The following is a 21,551-nucleotide window of genomic DNA, read 5'->3' on the forward strand; positions in this document are numbered from 1 at the left end:
AATTCGTAAAAAAATAAATATAGTAAATATCTAAATGCTCTCCAGGAATATAGAAATAGACGTACAGAGGTACGTGATAAAAGAAACATTAGTCTTGTCAGACGATTAAAACGTTAGCACTTAGTCGCCACAGCAAAGAGAGGCCACTTATGGGGCAAGAGACCAGATTTAAAAATTCGTAAAAAAATAAATATCGTAAATATCAAAATGCTCTCCAGGAATATAGAAATATACATACAGAGGTACGTGATAAAAGAAACATTAGTCTTGTCAGACGATTAAAACGTTAGCACTTAGTCGCCACAGCAAAGAGAGGCCACTTATGGGGCAAGAGACCAGATGGAGAAATTCGTAAAAAAATAAATATAGTAAATATCAAAATGCTCTCCAGGAATATAGAAATAGACATACAGAGGTACGTTATAAAAGAAACATTAGTCTTGTCAGACGATTAAAACGTTAGGACTTAGTCGCCACAGCAAAGAGAGGCCACTTAGGGGGCAAGAGACCAGATGGAGAAATTCGTAAAAAAATAAATATTGTAAATATCAAAATGCTCTCCAGGAATATAGAAATAGACATACAGAGGTACGTGATAAAAAAACATTAGTCTTGTCAGACGATTAAAACGTTAGCACTTAGTCGCCACAGCAAAGAGAGGCCACTTTGGGGCAAGAGACCAGATGGAGAAATTCGTAAAAAAATAAATATAGTAAATATCAGTGCTCTCCAGGAATGTAGAAATAGACATACAGAGGTACGTGATAAAAGAAACATTAGTCTTGTCAGACGATTAAAACGTTAGCACTTAGTCGCCACAGCAAAGAGAGGCCACTTATGGGGCAAGAGACCAGATAGAGAAATTCGTAAAAAAATAAATATAGTAAATATCAAAATTCTCTCCAGGAATATAGAAATAGACATACAGAGGTACGTGATAAAAAAACATTAGTCTTGTCAGACGATTAAAACGTTAGCACTTAGTCGCCACAGCAAAGAGAGGCCACTTATGGGGCAAGAGACCAGATGGAGAAATTCGTAAAAAAATAAATATAGTAAATATCAAAATGCTCTCCAGGAATATAGAAATAGACATACAGAGGTACGTGATAAAAAAAAACATTAGTCTTGTCAGACGATTAAAACGTTAGGACTTAGTCGCCACAGCAAAGAGAGGCCACTTTGGGGCAAGAGACCAGATGGAGAAATTCGTAAAAAAATAAATATAGTAAATATCAAAGTGCTCTCCAGGAATGTAGAAATAGACATACAGGGGTACGTGATAAAAGAAACATTAGTCTTGTCAGACGATTAAAACGTTAGCACTTAGTCGCCACAGCAAAGAGAGGCCACTTTGGGGCAAGAGACCAGATGGAGAAATTCGTAAAAAAATAAATATAGTAAATATCAAAATGCTCTCCAGGAATATAGAAATAGACATACAGAGGTACGTGATAAAAAAAAACATTAGTCTTGTCAGACGATTAAAACGTTAGGACTTAGTCGCCACAGCAAAGAGAGGCCACTTATGGGGCAAGAGACCAGATGGAGAAATTCGTAAAAAAATAGATCTAGTAAATATCAAAATGCTCTCCACGAATATAGAAATAGACATACAGAGGTACGTGATAAAAGAAACATTAGTCTTGTCAGACGATTAAAACGTTAGGGCTTAGTCGCCACAGCAAAGAGAGGCCACTTAGGGGGCAAGAGACCAGATGGAGAAATTCGTATAAAATAAATATAGTAAATATCAAAATGCTCTCCAGGAATATAGAAATAGACATACAGAGGTACGTTATAAAAAAAAAAACATTAGTCTTGTCAGATGATTAAAACGTTAGCACTTAGTCGCCACAGCAAAGAGAGGCCACTTTGGGGCAAGAGACCAGATGGAGAAATTCGTAAAACAATAAATATAGTAAATATCAAAGTGCTCTCAAGGAATGTAGAAATAGACATTCAGAGGTACGTGATAAAAGAAACATTAGTCTTGTCAGACGATTAAAACGTTAGCACTTAGTCGCCACAGCAAAGAGAGGCCACTTTGGGGCAAGAGACCAGGTGGAGAAATTCGTAAAAAATAAATATAGTAAATATCAAAATGCTCTCCAGGAATATAGAAATAGACATACAGAGGTACGTGATAAAAGAAACATTAGTCTTGTCAGACGATTAAAATGTTAGGACTTAGTCGCCACAGCAAAGAGAGGCCACTTATGGGGCAAGAGACCAGATGGAGAAATTCGTAAAAAAATAAATATAGTAAATATCAAAATGCTCTCCAGGAATATAGAAATAGACATACAGAGGTACGTGATAAAAGAAACATTAGTCTTGTCAGACGATTAAAACGTTAGGACTTAGTCGCCACAGCAAAGAGAGGCCACTTAGGGGGCAAGAGACCAGATGGAGAAATTCGTAAAAAAATAAATATTGTAAATATCAAAATGCTCTCCAGGAATATAGAAATAGACATACAGAGGTACGTGATAAAAAAACATTAGTCTTGTCAGACGATTAAAACGTTAGCACTTAGTCGCCACAGCAAAGAGAGGCCAATTTGGGGCAAGAGACCAGATGGAGAAATTCGTAAAAAAATAAATATAGTAAATATCAGTGCTCTCCAGGAATGTAGAAATAGACATACAGAGGTACGTGATAAAAGAAACATTAGTCTTGTCAGACGATTAAAACGTTAGCACTTAGTCGCCACAGCAAAGAGAGGCCACTTTGGGGCAAGAGACCAGATGGAGAAATTCGTAAAAAAATAAATATAGTAAATATCCAAGTGCTCTCCAGGAATGTAGAATTAGACATACAGAGGTACGTGATAAAAGAAAGATTAGTCTTGTCAGACGATTAAAACGTTAGCACTTAGTCGCCACAGCAAAGAGAGGCCACTTTGGGGCAAGAGACCAGATGGAGAAATTCGTAAAAAAATAAATATAGTAAATATCAAAATGCTCTCCAGGAATATAGAAATAGACATACAGAGGTAAGTGATAAAAGAAACATTAGTCTTGTCAGACGATTAAAACGTTAGGACTTAGTCGCCACAGCAAAGAGAGGCCACTTATGGGGCAAGAGACCAGATGGAGAAATTCGTAAAAAAATAAATATAGTAAATATCAAAATGCTCTCCAGGAATATAGAAATAGACATACAGAGGTACGTGATAAAAAAAAAACATTAGTATTGTCAGACGATTAAAACGGTAGGACGTAGTCGCCACAGCAAAGAGAGGCCACTTAGGGGGCAAGAGACCAGATGGAGAAATTCGTAAAAAAATAAATATAAAAAATATCAAAATGCTCTCCAGGAATATAGAAATAGACATGCAGAGGTACGTGATAAAAGAAACATTAGTCTTGTCAGACGATTAAAACGTTAGCACTTAGTCGCCACAGCAAAGAGAGGCCACTTGGGGGCAAGAGACCAGATGGAGAAATTCGTAAAAAATAAATATAGTAAATATCAGTGCTCTCCAGGAATGTAGAAATAGACATACAGAGGTACGTGATAAAAGAAACATTAGTCTTGTCAAACGATTAAAACGTTAGCACTTAGTCGCCACAGCAAAGAGAGGCCACTTTGGGGCAAGAGACCAGATGGAGAAATTCGTAAAAAAATAAATATAGTAAATATCAAAATGCTCTCCAGGAATATAGAAATAGACATACGGAGGTACGTGATAAAAGAGACATTAGTCTTGTCAGACGATTAAAACGTTAGCACTTAGTCGCCACAGCAAAGAGAGGCCACTTTGGGGCAAGAGACCAGATGGAGAAATTCGTAAAAAAATAAATATAGTAAATATCTAAATGCTCTCCAGGAATATAGAAATAGACGTACAGAGGTACGTGATAAAAGAAACATTAGTCTTGTCAGACGATTAAAACGTTAGCACTTAGTCGCCACAGCAAAGAGAGGCCACTTATGGGGCAAGAGACCAGATTTAAAAATTCGTAAAAAAATAAATATCGTAAATATCAAAATGCTCTCCAGGAATATAGAAATATACATACAGAGGTACGTGATAAAAGAAACATTAGTCTTGTCAGATGATTAAAACGTTAGCACTTAGTCGCCACAGCAAAGAGAGGCCACTTATGGGGCAAGAGACCAGATGGAGAAATTCGTAAAAAATAAATATAGTAAATATCAAAATGCTCTCCAGGAATATAGAAATAGACATACAGAGGTACGTGATAAAAGAAACATTAGTCTTGTCAGACGATTAAAACGTTAGCACTTAGTCGCCACAGCAAAGAGAGGCCACTTATGGGGCAAGAAACCAGATGGAGAAATTCGTAAAAAAATAAATATAGTAAATATCAAAATGCTCTCCAGGAATATAGAAATAGACATACAGAGGTACGTGATAAAAGAAACATTAGTCTTTTCAGACGATTAAAACGTTAGCACTTAGTCGCCACAGCAAAGAGAGGCCACTTATGGGGCAAGAGACCAGATGGAGAAATTCGTAAAAAAATAAATATAGTAAATATCAAAATGCTCTCCAGGAATATAGAAATAGACATACAGAGGTGCGTGATAAAAAAAAACATTAGTCTTGTCAGACGATTAAAACGTTAGGACTTAGTCGCCACAGCAAAGAGAGGCCACTTATGGGGCAAGAGACCAGATGGAGAAATTCGTAAAAAAATAAATATAGTAAATATCAAAATGCTCTCCAGGAATATAGAAATAGACATACAGAGGTACGTGATAAAAAAAAACCATTAGTCTTGTCAGACGATTAAAACGTTAGGACTTAGTCGCCACAGCAAAGAGAGGCCACTTATGGGGCAAGAGACCAGATAGAGAAATTCGTAAAAAAATAAATATAGTAAATATCAAAATTCTCTCCAGGAATATAGAAATAGACATACAGAGGTACGTGATAAAAAAACATTAGTCTTGTCAGACGATTAAAACGTTAGCACTTAGTCGCCACAGCAAAGAGAGGCCACTTATGGGGCAAGAGACCAGATGGAGAAATTCGTAAAAAAATAAATATAGTAAATATCAAAATGCTCTCCAGGAATATAGAAATAGACATACAGAGGTACGTGATAAAAAAAAAACATTAGTCTTGTCAGACGATTAAAACGTTAGGACTTAGTCGCCACAGCAAAGAGAGGCCACTTTGGGGCAAGAGACCAGATGGAGAAATTCGTAAAAAAATAAATATAGTAAATATCAAAGTGCTCTCCAGGAATGTAGAAATAGACATACAGGGGTACGTGATAAAAGAAACATTAGTCTTGTCAGACGATTAAAACGTTAGCACTTAGTCGCCACAGCAAAGAGAGGCCACTTTGGGGCAAGAGACCAGATGGAGAAATTCGTAAAAAAATAAATATAGTAAATATCAAAATGCTCTCCAGGAATATAGAAATAGACATACAGAGGTACGTGATAAAAAAAAAACATTAGTCTTGTCAGACGATTAAAACGTTAGGACTTAGTCGCCACAGCAAAGAGAGGCCACTTATGGGGCAAGAGACCAGATGGAGAAATTCGTAAAAAAATAGATCTAGTAAATATCAAAATGCTCTCCACGAATATAGAAATAGACATACAGAGGTACGTGATAAAAGAAACATTAGTCTTGTCAGACGATTAAAACGTTAGGGCTTAGTCGCCACAGCAAAGAGAGGCCACTTAGGGGGCAAGAGACCAGATGGAGAAATTCGTATAAAATAAATATAGTAAATATCAAAATGCTCTCCAGGAATATAGAAATAGACATACAGAGGTACGTTATAAAAAAAAAACATTAGTCTTGTCAGACGATTAAAACGTTAGCACTTAGTCGCCACAGCAAAGAGAGGCCACTTTGGGGCAAGAGACCAGATGGAGAAATTCGTAAAACAATAAATATAGTAAATATCAAAGTGCTCTCAAGGAATGTAGAAATAGACATTCAGAGGTACGTGATAAAAGAAACATTAGTCTTGTCAGACGATTAAAACGTTAGCACTTAGTCGCCACAGCAAAGAGAGGCCACTTAGGGGCAAGAGACCAGGTGGAGAAATTTGTAAAAAATAAATATAGTAAATATCAAAATGCTCTCCAGGAATATAGAAATAGACATACAGAGGTACGTGATAAAAGAAACATTAGTCTTGTCAGACGATTAAAACGTTAGGACTTAGTCGCCACAGCAAAGAGATGCTACTTAGGGGGCAAGAGACCAGATGGAGAAATTCGTAAAAAAATAAATATTGTAAATATCAAAATGCTCTCCAGGAATATAGAAATAGACATACAGAGGTACGTGATAAAAAACATTAGTCTTGTCAGACGATTAAAACGTTAGCACTTAGTCGCCACAGCAAAGAGAGGCCACTTTGGGGCAAGAGACCAGATGGAGAAATTCGTAAAAAAATAAATATAGTAAATATCAGTGCTCTCCAGGAATGTAGAAATAGACATACAGAGGTACGTGATAAAAGAAACATTAGTCTTGTCAGACGATTAAAACGTTAGCACTTAGTCGCCACAGCAAAGAGAGGCCACTTTGGGGCAAGAGACCAGATGGAGAAATTCGTAAAAAAATAAATATAGTAAATATCAGTGCTCTCCAGGAATGTAGAAATAGACATACAGAGGTACGTGATAAAAGAAACATTAGTCTTGTCAGACGATTAAAACGTTAGCACTTAGTCGCCACAGCAAAGAGAGGCCACTTTGGGGCAAGAGACCAGATGGAGAAATTCGTAAAAAAATAAATATAGTAAATATCCAAGTGCTCTCCAGGAATGTAGAATTAGACATACAGAGGTACGTGATAAAAGAAACATTAGTCTTGTCAGACGATTAAAACGTTAGCACTTAGTCGCCACAGCAAAGAGAGGCCACTTTGGGGCAAGAGACCAGATGGAGAAATTCGTAAAAAAATAAATATAGTAAATATCAAAATGCTCTCCAGGAATATAGAAATAGACATACAGAGGTACGTGATAAAAGAAACATTAGTCTTGTCAGACGATTAAAACGTTAGGACTTAGTCGCCACAGCAAAGAGAGGCCACTTATGGGGCAAGAGACCAGATGGAGAAATTCGTAAAAAAATAAATATAGTAAATATCAAAATGCTCTCCAGGAATATAGAAATAGACATACAGAGGTACGTGATAAAAAAAAACATTAGTCTTGTCAGACGATTAAAACGGTAGGACGTAGTCGCCACAGCAAAGAGAGGCCACTTAGGGGGCAAGAGACCAGATGGAGAAATTCGTAAAAAAATAAATATAAAAAATATCAAAATGCTCTCCAGGAATATAGAAATAGACATACAGAGGTACGTGATAAAAGAAACATTAGTCTTGTCAGACGATTAAAACGTTAGCACTTAGTCGCCACAGCAAAGAGAGGCCACTTGGGGGCAAGAGACCAGATGGAGAAATTCGTAAAAAATAAATATAGTAAATATCAGTGCTCTCCAGGAATGTAGAAATAGACATACAGAGGTACGTGATAAAAGAAACATTAGTCTTGTCAAACGATTAAAACGTTAGCACTTAGTCGCCACAGCAGAGAGAGGCCACTTTGGGGCAAGAGACCAGATGGAGAAATTCGTAAAAAAATAAATATAGTAAATATCAAAATGCTCTCCAGGAATATAGAAATAGACATACGGAGGTACGTGATAAAAGAGACATTAGTCTTGTCAGACGATTAAAACGTTAGCACTTAGTCGCCACAGCAAAGAGAGGCCACTTTGGGGCAAGAGACCAGATGGAGAAATTCGTAAAAAAATAAATATAGTAAATATCTAAATGCTCTCCAGGAATATAGAAATAGACGTACAGAGGTACGTGATAAAAGAAACATTAGTCTTGTCAGACGATTAAAACGTTAGCACTTAGTCGCCACAGCAAAGAGAGGCCACTTTGGGGCAAGAGACCAGATGGAGAAATTCGTAAAACAATAAATATAGTAAATATCAAAGTGCTCTCAAGGAATGTAGAAATAGACATTCAGAGGTACGTGATAAAAGAAACATTAGTCTTGTCAGACGATTAAAACGTTAGCACTTAGTCGCCACAGCAAAGAGAGGCCACTTTGGGGCAAGAGACCAGGTGGAGAAATTCGTAAAAAATAAATATAGTAAATATCAAAATGCTCTCCAGGAATATAGAAATAGACATACAGAGGTACGTGATAAAAGAAACATTAGTCTTGTCAGACGATTAAAACGTTAGGACTTAGTCACCACAGCAAAGAGATGCCACTTAGGGGGCAAGAGACCAGATGGAGAAATTCGTAAAAAAATAAATATTGTAAATATCAAAATGCTCTCCAGGAATATAGAAATAGACATACAGAGGTACGTGATAAAAAAACATTAGTCTTGTCAGACGATTAAAACGTTAGCACTTAGTCGCCACAGCAAAGAGAGGCCACTTTGGGGCAAGAGACCAGATGGAGAAATTCGTAAAAAAATAAATATAGTAAATATCAGTGCTCTCCAGGAATGTAGAAATAGACATACAGAGGTACGTGATAAAAGAAACATTAGTCTTGTCAGACGATTAAAACGTTAGCACTTAGTCGCCACAGCAAAGAGAGGCCACTTTGGGGCAAGAGACCAGATGGAGAAATTCGTAAAAAAATAAATATAGTAAATATCAGTGCTCTCCAGGAATGTAGAAATAGACATACAGAGGTACGTGATAAAAGAAACATTAGTCTTGTCAGACGATTAAAACGTTAGCACTTAGTCGCCACAGCAAAGAGAGGCCACTTTGGGGCAAGAGACCAGATGGAGAAATTCGTAAAAAAATAAATATAGTAAATATCCAAGTGCTCTCCAGGAATGTAGAATTAGACATACAGAGGTACGTGATAAAAGAAACATTAGTCTTGTCAGACGATTAAAACGTTAGCACTTAGTCGCCACAGCAAAGAGAGGCCACTTTGGGGCAAGAGACCAGATGGAGAAATTCGTAAAAAAATAAATATAGTAAATATCAAAATGCTCTCCAGGAATATAGAAATAGACATACAGAGGTACGTGATAAAAGAAACATTAGTCTTGTCAGACGATTAAAACGTTAGGACTTAGTCGCCACAGCAAAGAGAGGCCACTTATGGGGCAAGAGACCAGATGGAGAAATTCGTAAAAAAATAAATATAGTAAATATCAAAATGCTCTCCAGGAATATAGAAATAGACATACAGAGGTACGTGATAAAAAAAAACATTAGTCTTGTCAGACGATTAAAACGGTAGGACGTAGTCGCCACAGCAAAGAGAGGCCACTTAGGGGGCAAGAGACCAGATGGAGAAATTCGTAAAAAAATAAATATAAAAAATATCAAAATGCTCTCCAGGAATATAGAAATAGACATACAGAGGTACGTGATAAAAGAAACATTAGTCTTGTCAGACGATTAAAACGTTAGCACTTAGTCGCCACAGCAAAGAGAGGCCACTTGGGGGCAAGAGACCAGATGGAGAAATTCGTAAAAAATAAATATAGTAAATATCAGTGCTCTCCAGGAATGTAGAAATAGACATACAGAGGTACGTGATAAAAGAAACATTAGTCTTGTCAAACGATTAAAACGTTAGCACTTAGTCGCCACAGCAGAGAGAGGCCACTTTGGGGCAAGAGACCAGATGGAGAAATTCGTAAAAAAATAAATATAGTAAATATCAAAATGCTCTCCAGGAATATAGAAATAGACATACGGAGGTACGTGATAAAAGAGACATTAGTCTTGTCAGACGATTAAAACGTTAGCACTTAGTCGCCACAGCAAAGAGAGGCCACTTTGGGGCAAGAGACCAGATGGAGAAATTCGTAAAAAAATAAATATAGTAAATATCTAAATGCTCTCCAGGAATATAGAAATAGACGTACAGAGGTACGTGATAAAAGAAACATTAGTCTTGTCAGACGATTAAAACGTTAGCACTTAGTCGCCACAGCAAAGAGAGGCCACTTATGGGGCAAGAGACCAGATTTAAAAATTCGTAAAAAAATAAATATCGTAAATATCAAAATGCTCTCCAGGAATAAAGAAATATACATACAGAGGTACGTGATAAAAGAAACATTAGTCTTGTCAGACGATTAAAACGTTAGCACTTAGTCGCCACAGCAAAGAGAGGCCACTTATGGGGCAAGAGACCAGATGGAGAAATTCGTAAAAAATAAATATAGTAAATATCAAAATGCTCTCCAGGAATATAGAAATAGACATACAGAGGTACGTGATAAAAGAAACATTAGTCTTGTCAGACGATTAAAACGTTAGCACTTAGTCGCCACAGCAAAGAGAGGCCACTTATGGGGCAAGAAACCAGATGGAGAAATTCGTAAAAAAATAAATATAGTAAATATCAAAATGCTCTCCAGGAATATAGAAATAGACATACAGAGGTACGTGATAAAAGAAACATTAGTCTTTTCAGACGATTAAAACGTTAGCACTTAGTCGCCACAGCAAAGAGAGGCCACTTATGGGGCAAGAGACCAGATGGAGAAATTCGTAAAAAAATAAATATAGTAAATATCAAAATGCTCTCCAGGAATATAGAAATAGACATACAGAGGTGCGTGATAAAAAAAAACATTAGTCTTGTCAGACGATTAAAACGTTAGGACTTAGTCGCCACCGCAAAGAGAGGCCACTTATGGGGCAAGAGACCAGATGGAGAAATTCGTAAAAAAATAAATATAGTAAATATCAAAATGCTCTCCAGGAATATAGAAATAGACATACAGAGGTACGTGATAAAAAAAACCCATTAGTCTTGTCAGACGATTAAAACGTTAGGAATTAGTCGCCACAGCAAAGAGAGGCCACTTAGGGGGCAAGAGACCAGATGGAGAAATTCGTAAAAAAATATAGTAAATATCAAAATGCTCTCCAGGAATATAGAAATAGACATACAGAGGTACGTGATAAAAGAAACATTAGTCTTGTCAGACGATTAAAACGTTAGCACTTAGTCGCCACAGCAAAGAGAGGCCACTTTGGGGCAAGAGACCAGATGGAGAAATTCGTAAAAAAATAAATATAGTAAATATCCAAGTGCTCTCCAGGAATGTAGAATTAGACATACAGAGGTACGTGATAAAAGAAACATTAGTCTTGTCAGACGATTAAAACGTTAGCACTTAGTCGCCACAGCAAAGAGAGGCCACTTTGGGGCAAGAGACCAGAGGGAGAAATTCGTAAAAAAATAAATATAGTAAATATCAAAATGCTCTCCAGGAATATAGAAATAGACATACAGAGGTACGTGATAAAAGAAACATTAGTCTTGTCAGACGATTAAAACGTTAGGACTTAGTCGCCACAGCAAAGAGAGGCCACTTATGGGGCAAGAGACCAGATGGAGAAATTCGTAAAAAAATAAATATAGTAAATATCAAAATGCTCTCCAGGAATATAGAAATAGACATACAGAGGTACGTGATAAAAAAAAAGCATTAGTCTTGTCAGACGATTAAAACGGTAGGACGTAGTCGCCACAGCAAAGAGAGGCCACTTAGGGGGCAAGAGACCAGATGGAGAAATTCGTAAAAAAATAAATATAAAAAATATCAAAATGCTCTCCAGGAATATAGAAATAGACATACAGAGGTACGTGATAAAAGAAACATTAGTCTTGTCAGACGATTAAAACGTTAGCACTTAGTCGCCACAGCAAAGAGAGGCCACTTGGGGGCAAGAGACCAGATGGAGAAATTCGTAAAAAATAAATATAGTAAATATCAGTGCTCTCCAGGAATGTAGAAATAGACATACAGAGGTACGTGATAAAAGAAACATTAGTCTTGTCAAACGATTAAAACGTTAGCACTTAGTCGCCACAGCAAAGAGAGGCCACTTTGGGGCAAGAGACCAGATGGAGAAATTCGTAAAAAAATAAATATAGTAAATATCAAAATGCTCTCCAGGAATATAGAAATAGACATACGGAGGTACGTGATAAAAGAGACATTAGTCTTGTCAGACGATTAAAACGTTAGCACTTAGTCGCCACAGCAAAGAGAGGCCACTTTGGGGCAAGAGACCAGATGGAGAAATTCGTAAAAAAATAAATATAGTAAATATCTAAATGCTCTCCAGGAATATAGAAATAGACGTAGAGAGGTACGTGATAAAAGAAACATTAGTCTTGTCAGACGATTAAAACGTTAGCACTTAGTCGCCACAGCAAAGAGAGGCCACTTATGGGGCAAGAGACCAGATTTAAAAATTCGTAAAAAAATAAATATCGTAAATATCAAAATGCTCTCCAGGAATATAGAAATATACATACAGAGGTACGTGATAAAAGAAACATTAGTCTTGTCAGACGATTAAAACGTTAGCACTTAGTCGCCACAGCAAAGAGAGGCCACTTATGGGGCAAGAGACCAGATGGAGAAATTCGTAAAAAAATAAATATAGTAAATATCAAAATGCTCTCCAGGAATATAGAAATAGACATACAGAGGTACGTGATAAAAGAAACATTAGTCTTGTCAGACGATTAAAACGTTAGCACTTAGTCGCCACAGCAAAGAGAGGCCACTTATGGGGCAAGAAACCAGATGGAGAAATTCGTAAAAAAATAAATATAGTAAATATCAAAATGCTCTCCAGGAATATAGAAATAGACATACAGAGGTGCGTGATAAAAAAAAAACATTAGTCTTGTCAGACGATTAAAACGTTAGGACTTAGTCGCCACAGCAAAGAGAGGCCACTTATGGGGCAAGAGACCAGATGGAGAAATTCGTAAAAAAATAAATATAGTAAATATCAAAATGCTCTCCAGGAATATAGAAATAGACATACACAGGTACGTGATAAAAAAAACATTAGTCTTGTCAGACGATTAAAACGTTAGGACCTAGTCGCCACAGCAAAGAGAGGCCACTTATGGGGCAAGAGACCAGATGGAGAAATTCGTAAAAAAATATATAGTAAATATCAAAATGCTCTCCAGGAATATAGAAATAGACATACAGAGGTACGTGATAAAAAAAACATTAGTCTTGTCAGACGATTAAAACGTTAGGACTTAGTAGCCACAGCAAAGAGAGGCCACTTATGGGGCAAGAGACCAGATGGAGAAATTCGTAAAAAAATAAATATAGTAAATATCAAAATGCTCTCCAGGAATATAGAAATAGACATACAAAGGTACGTGATAAAAGAAACATTAGTCTTGTCAGACGATTAAAACGTTAGCGCTTAGTCGCAACAGCAAAGAGAGGCCACTTTGGGGCAGGAGACCAGATGGAGAAATTCGTAAAAAAATAAATAGAGTAAATATCGAAATGCTCTCCAGGAATATAGAAATAGACATACAGAGGTACGTGATAAAAGAAACATTAGTCTTGTCAGACGATTAAAACGTTAGGACTTAGTCGCCACAGCAAAGAGAGGCCACTTATGGGGCAAGAGACCAGATGGAGAAATTCGTAAAAAAATAAATATAGTAAATATCAAAATTCTCTCCAGGAATATAGAAATAGACATACAGAGGTACGTGATAAAAAAAACATTAGTCTTGTCAGACGATTAAAACGTTAGCACTTAGTCGCCACAGCAAAGAGAGGCCACTTATGGGGCAAGAGACCAGATGGAGAAATTCGTAAAAAAATAAATATAGTAAATATCAAAATGCTCTCCAGGAATATAGAAATAGACATACAGAGGTACGTGATAAAAAAACATTAGTCTTGTCAGACGATTAAAACGTTAGGACTTAGTCGCCACAGCAAAGAGAGGCCACTTATGGGGCACGAGACCAGATGGAGAAATTCGTAAAAAAATAAATATAGTAAATATCAAAATGCTCTCCAGGAATATAGAAATAGATATACAGAGGTACGTGATAAAAGAAACATTAGTCTTGTCAGACGATTAGAACGTTAGCACTTTGTCGCCACAGCAAAGAGAGGCCACTTTGGGGCAAGAGACGGAGAAATTCGTAAAAAAATAAATATAGTAAATATCAAAATGCTCTCCAGGAATATAGAAATAGACATAAAGAGGTACGTGATAAAAGAAACATTAGTCTTGTCAGACGATTAAAACATTAGCACTTAGTCGCCACAGCAAAGAGAGGCCACTTTGGGGCAAGAGACCAGATGGAGAAATTCGTAAAAAAATAAATATAGTAAATATCAAAGTGCTCTCCAGGAATGTAGAAATAGACATACAGAGGTACGTGATAAAAGAAACATTAGTCTTGTCAGACGATTAAAACGTTAGCACTTAGTCGCCACAGCAAAGAGGCCACTTTGGGGCAAGAGACCAGATGGAGAAATTCGTAAAAAAATAAATATAGTAAATATCAAAATGCTCTCCAGGAATATAGAAATAGACATACAGAGGTACGTGATAAAAAAACATTAGTCTTGTCAGATGATTAAAACGTTAGGACTTAGTCGCCACAGCAAAGAGAGGCCACTTATGGGGCAAGAGACCAGATGGAGAAATTCGTAAAAAAATAAATATAGTAAATATCAAAATGCTCTCCAGGAATATAGAAATAGACATACAGAGGTACGTGATAAAAGAAACTTTAGTCTTGTCAGACGATTAAAACGTTAGGACTTAGTCGCCACAGCAAACAGAGGCCACTTAGGGCAAGAGACCAGATGGAGAAATTCGTAAAAAAATAAATATAGTAAATATCAAAATGCTCTCCAGGAATATAGAAATAGACATACAGAGGTACGTGATAAAAAAAACATTAGTCTTGTCAGACGATTAAAACGTTAGGACTTAGTCGCCACAGCAAAGAGAGGCCACTTAGGGGCAAGAGACCAGATGGAGAAATTCGTAAAAAAATAAATATAGTAAATATCAAAATGCTCTCCAGGAATATAGAAATAGACATACAGAGGTACGTGATAAAAAAAAACATTAGTCTTGTCAGACGATTAAAACGTTAGGACTTAGTCGCCACAGCAAAGAGAGGCCACTTATGGGGCAAGAGACCAGATGGAGAAATTCGTAAAAAAATAGATATAGTAAATATCAAAATGCTCTCCAGGAATATAGAAATAGACATACAGAGGTACGTGATAAAAGAAACATTAGTCTTGTCAGACGATTAAAACGTTAGGGCTTAGTCGCCACAGGAAAGAGAGGCCACTTAGGGGGCAAGAGACCAGATGGAGAAATTCGTAAAAAAATAAATATAGTAAATATCAAAATGCTCTCCAGGAATATAGAAATAGACATACAGAGGTACGTTATAAAAAAAAAACATTAGTCTTGTCAGACGATTAAAACGTTAGGACTTAGTCGCCACAGCAAAGAGAGGCCACTTAGGGGGCAAGAGACCAGATGGAGAAATTCGTAAAAAAATAAATATAGTAAATATCAAAATGCTCTCCAGGAATATAGAAATAGACATACAGAGGTACGTGATAAAAGAAACATTAGTCTTGTCAGACGATTAAAACGTTAGCACTTAGTCGCCACAGCAAAGAGAGGCCACTTTGGGGCAAGAGACCAGATGGAGAAATTCGTAAAACAATAAATATAGTAAATATCAAAGTGCTCTCCAGGAATGTAGAAATAGACATACAGAGGTACGTGATAAAAGAAACATTAGTCTTGTCAGACGATTAAAACGTTAGCACTTAGTCGCCACAGCAAAGAGAGGCCACTTTGGGGCAAGAGACCAGATGGAGAAATTCGTAAAAAATAAATATAGTAAATATCAAAATGCTCTCCAGGAATATAGAAATAGACATACAGAGGTACGTGATAAAAGAAACATTAGTCTTGTCAGACGATTAAAACGTTAGGACTTAGTCGCCACAGCAAAGAGAGGCCACTTATGGGGCAAGAGACCAGATGGAGAAATTCGTAAAAAAATAAATATAGTAAATATCAAAATGCTCTCCAGGAATATAGAAATAGACATACAGAGGTACGTGATAAAAGAAACATTAGTCTTGTCAGACGATTAAAACGTTAGGACTTAGTCGCCACAGCAAAGAGAGGCCACTTAGGGGGCAAGAGACCAGATGGAGAAATTCGTAAAAAAATAAATATTGTAAATATCAAAATGCTCTTCAGGAATATAGAAATAGACATACAGAGGTACGTGATAAAAAAACATTAGTCTTGTCAGACGATTAAAACGTTAGCACTTAGTCGCCACAGCAAAGAGAGGCCACTTTGGGGCAAGAGACCAGATGGAGAAATTCGTAAAAAAATAAATATAGTAAATATCAGTGCTCTCCAGGAATGTAGAAATAGACATACAGAGGTACGTAATAAAAGAAACATTAGTCTTGTCAGACGATTAAAACGTTAGCACTTAGTCGCCACAGCAAAGAGAGGCCACTTTGGGGCCAGAGACCAGATGGAGAAATTCGTAAAAAAATAAATATAGTAAATATCAGTGCTCTCCAGGAATGTAGAAATAGACATACAGAGGTACGTGATAAAAGAAACATTAGTATTGTCAGACGATTAAAACGTTAGCACTTAGTCGCCACAGCAAAGAGAGGCCACTTTGGGGCAAGAGACCAGATGGAGAAATTCGTAAAACAATAAATATAGTAAATATCAAAGTGCTCTCCAGGAATGTAGAAATAGACATACAGAGGTACGTGATAAAAGAAACATTAGTCTTGTCAGACGATTAAAACGTTAGCACTTACTCGCCACAGCAAAGAGAGGCCACTTTGGGGCAAGAGACCAGATGGAGAAATTCGTAAAAAATAAATATAGTAAATATCAAAATGCTCTCCAGGAATATAGAAATAGACATACAGAGGTACGTGATAAAAGAAACATTAGTCTTGTCAGACGATTAAAACGTTAGGACTTAGTCGCCACAGCAAAGAGAGGCCACCTATGGGGCAAGAGACCAGATGGAGAAATTCGTAAAAAAATAAATATAGTAAATATCAAAATGCTCTCCAGGAATATAGAAATAGACATACAGAGGTACTTGATAAAAGAAACATTAGTCTTCTCAGACGATTAAAACGTTAGGACTTAGTCGCCACAGCAAAGAGAGGCCACTTAGGGGGCAAGAGACCAGATGGAGAAATTCGTAAAAAAATAAATATTGTAAATATCAAAATGCTCTCCAGGAATATAGAAATAGACATACAGAGGTACGTGATAAAAAAACATTAGTCTTGTCAGACGATTAAAACGTCAGCACTTAGTCGCCACAGCAAAGAGAGGCCACTTTGGGGCAAGAGACCAGATGGAGAAATTCGTAAAAAAATAAATATAGTAAATATCAGTGCTCTCCAGGAATGTAGAAATAGACATACAGAGGTACGTGATAAAAGAAACATTAGTCTTGTCAGACGATTAAAACGTTACCACTTAGTCGCCACAGCAAAGAGAGGCCACTTTGGGGCAAGAGACCAGATGGAGAAATTCGTAAAACAATAAATATAGTAAATATCAAAATGCTCTCCAGGAATGTAGAAATAGACATACAGAGGTACGTGATAAAAGAAACATTAGTCTTGTCAGACGATTAAAACGTTAGCACTTAGTCGCCACAGCAAAGAGAGGCCACTTTGGGGCAAGAGACCAGATGGAGAAATTCGTAAAAAAATAAATATAGTAAATATCAAAAAGCTCTCCAGGAATATAGAAATAGGCATACAGAGGTACGTGATAAAAAAACATTAGTCTTGTCAGACGATTAAAACGTTAGGACTTAGTCGCCACAGCAAAGAGAGGCCACTTAGGGGGCAAGAGACCAGATGGAGAAATTCGTAAAAAAATAAATATAGTAAATATCAAAATGCTCTCCAGGAATATAGAAATAGACATACAGACGTACGTGATAAAAGAAACATTAGTCTTGTCAGACGATTAAAACGTTAGCACTTAGTCGCCACAGCAAAGAGAGGCCACTTTGGGGCAAGAGACCAGATGGAGAAATTCGTAAAACAATAAATATAGTAAATATCAAAGTGCTCTCCAGGAATGTAGAAATAGACATACAGAGGTACGTGATAAAAGAAACATTAGTCTTGTCAGACGATTAAAACGTTAGCACTTAGTCGCCACAGCAAAGAGAGGCCACTTTGGGGCAAGAGACCAGATGGAGAAATTCGTAAAAAATAAATATAGTAAATATCAAAATGCTCTCCAGGAATATAGAAATAGACATACAGAGGTACGTGATAAAAGAAACATTAGTCTTGTCAGACGATTAAAACGTTAGGACTTAGTCGCCACAGCAAAGAGAGGCCACTTATGGGACAAGAGACGAGATGGAGAAATTCGTAAAAAAATAAATATAGTAAATATCAAAATGCTCTCCAGGAATATAGAAATAGACATACAGAGGTACGTGATAAAAGAAACATTAGTCTTGTCAGACGATTAAAACGTTAGGGCTTAGTCGCCACAGCAAAGAGAGGCCACTTAGGGGGCAAGAGACCAGATGGAGAAATTCGTAAAAAAATAAATATAGTAAATATCAAAATGCTCTCCAGGAATATAGAAATAGACATACAGAGGTACGTTATAAAAAAAACATTAGTCTTGTCAGACGATTAAAACGTTAGGACTTAGTCGCCACAGCAAAGAGAGGCCACTTATGGGGCAAGAGACCAGATGGAGAAATTCGTAAAAAAATAAATAGAGTAAATATCAAAATGCTCTCCAGGAATATAGAAATAGACATACAGAGGTACGTGATAAAAGAAACATTAGTCTTGTCAGACGATTAAAACGTTAGGACTTAGTCGCCACAGCAAAGAGAGGCCACTTAGGGGACAAGAGACCAGATGGAGAAATTTGTAAAAAAATAAATATTGTAAATATCAAAATGCTCTTCAGGAATATAGAAATAGACATACAGAGGTACGAGATAAAAAAACATTAGTCTTGTCAGACGATTAAAACGTTAGCACTTAGTCGCCACAGCAAAGAGAGGCCACTTTGGGGCAAGAGACCAGATGGAGAAATTCGTAAAAAAATAAATATAGTAAATATCAGTGCTCTCCAGGAATGTAGAAATAGACATACAGAGGTACGTGATAAAAGAAACATTAGTCTTGTCAGACGATTAAAACGTTAGCACTTAGTCGCCACAGCAAAGAGAGGCCACTTTGGGGCAAGAGACCAGATGGAGAAATTCGTAAAACAATAAATATAGTAAATATCAAAATGCTCTCCAGGAATATAGAAATAGACATACAGAGGTACGTGATAAAAGAAACATTAGTCTTGTCAGACGATTAAAACGTTAGCACTTAGTCGCCACAGCAAAGAGAGGCCACTTTGGGGCAAGAGACCAGATGGAGAAATTCGTAAAACAATAAATATAGTAAATATCAAAGTGCTCTCCAGGAATGTAGAAATAGACATACAGAGGTACGTGATAAAAGAAACATTAGTCTTGTCAGACGATTAAAACGTTAGCACTTAGTCGCCACAGCAAAGAGAGGCCACTTTGGGGCAAGAGACCAGATGGAGAAATTCGTAAAAAATAAATATAGTAAATATCAAAATGCTCTCCAGGAATATAGAAATAGACATACAGAGGTACGTGATAAAAGAAACATTAGTCTTGTCAGACGATTAAAACGTTAGGACTTAGTCGCCACAGCAAAGAGAGGCCCCCTATGGGGCAAGAGACCAGATGGAGAAATTCGTAAGAAAATAAATATAGTAAATATCAAAATGCTCTCCAGGAATATAGAAATAGACATACAGAGGTACTTGATAAAAGAAACATTAGTCTTCTCAGACGATTAAAACGTTAGGACTTAGTCGCCACAGCAAAGAGAGGCCACTTAGGGGGCAAGAGACCAGATGGAGAAATTCGTAAAAAAATAAATATTGTAAATATCAAAATGCTCTCCAGGAATATAGAAATAGACATACAGAGGTACGTGATAAAAAAACATTAGTCTTGTCAGACGATTAAAACGTCAGCACTTAGTCGCCACAGCAAAGAGAGGCCACTTTGGGGCAAGAGACCAGATGGAGAAATTCGTAAAAAAATAAATATAGTAAATATCAGTGCTCTCCAGGAATGTAGAAATAGACATACAGAGGTACGTGATAAACTAAACATTAGTCTTGTCAGACGATTAAAACGTTAGCACTTAGTCGCCACAGCAAAGAGAGGCCACTTTGGGGCAAGAGACCAGATGGAGAAATTCGTAAAACAATAAATATAGTAAATATCAAAATGCTCTCCAGGAATGTAGAAATAGACATACAGAGGTACGTGATAAAAGAAACATTAGTCTTGTCAGACGATTAAAACGTTAGCACTTAGTCGCCACAGCAAAGAGAGGCCACTTTGGGGCAAGAGACCAGATGGAGAAATTCGTAAAAAAATAAATATAGTAAATATCAAAATGCTCTCCAGGAATATAGAAATAGGCATACAGAGGTACGTGATAAAAAAAACATTAGTCTTGTCAGACGATTAAAACGTTAGGACTTAGTCGCCACAGCAAAGAGAGGCCACTTAGGGGGCAAGAGACCAGATGGAGAAATTCGTAAAAAAATAAATATAGTAAATATCAAAATGCTCTCCAGGAATATAGAAATAGACATACAGACGTACGTGATAAAAGAAACATTAGTCTTGTCAGACGATTAAAACGTTAGCACTTAGTCGCCACAGCAAAGAGAGGCCACTTTGGGGCAAGAGACCAGATGGAGAAATTCGTAAAACAATAAATATAGTAAATATCAAAGTGCTCTCCAGGAATGTAGAAATAGACATACAGAGGTACGTGATAAAAGAAACATTAGTCTTGTCAGACGATTAAAACGTTAGCACTTAGTCGCCACAGCAAAGAGAGGCCACTTTGGGGCAAGAGACCAGATGGAGAAATTCGTAAAAAATAAATATAGTAAATATCAAAATGCTCTCCAGGAATATAGAAATATACATACAGAGGTACGTGATAAAAGAAACATTAGTCTTGTCAGACGATTAAAACGTTAGGACTTAGTCGCCACAGCAAAGAGAGGCCACTTATGGGACAAGAGACCAGATGGAGAAATTCGTAAAAAAATAAATATAGTAAATATCAAAATGCTCTCCAGGAATATAGAAATAGACATACAGAGGTACGTGATAAAAGAAACATTAGTCTTGTCAGACGATTAAAACGTTAGGGCTTAGTCGCCACAGCAAAGAGAGGCCACTTTGGGGCAAGAGACCAGATGGAGAAATTCGTAAAAAAATAAATATAGTAAATATCAAAATGCTCTCCAGGAATGTAGAAATAGACATACAGAGGTACGTGATAAAATAAACATTAGTCTTGTCAGACGATTAAAACGTCAGCACTTAGTCGCCACAGCAAAGAGAGGCCACTTATGGGGCAAGAGACCAGATGGAGAAATTCGTAAAAAAATAAATATAGTAAATATCAAAATGCTCTCAAGGAATGTAGAAATAGACATACAGAGGTACGTGATAAAATAAACATTAGTCTTGTCAGACGATTAAAACGTCAGCACTTAGTCGCCACAGCAAAGAGAGGCCACTTATGGGGCAAGAGACCAGATGGAGAAATTCGTAAAAAAATAAATATAGTAAATATCAAAA

The sequence above is a fragment of the Ixodes scapularis genome, unplaced genomic scaffold (assembly GCF_016920785.2).
Source record: "Ixodes scapularis isolate PalLabHiFi unplaced genomic scaffold, ASM1692078v2 PGA_scaffold5__190_contigs__length_132052651, whole genome shotgun sequence".
Taxonomy (NCBI): domain Eukaryota; kingdom Metazoa; phylum Arthropoda; class Arachnida; order Ixodida; family Ixodidae; genus Ixodes; species Ixodes scapularis.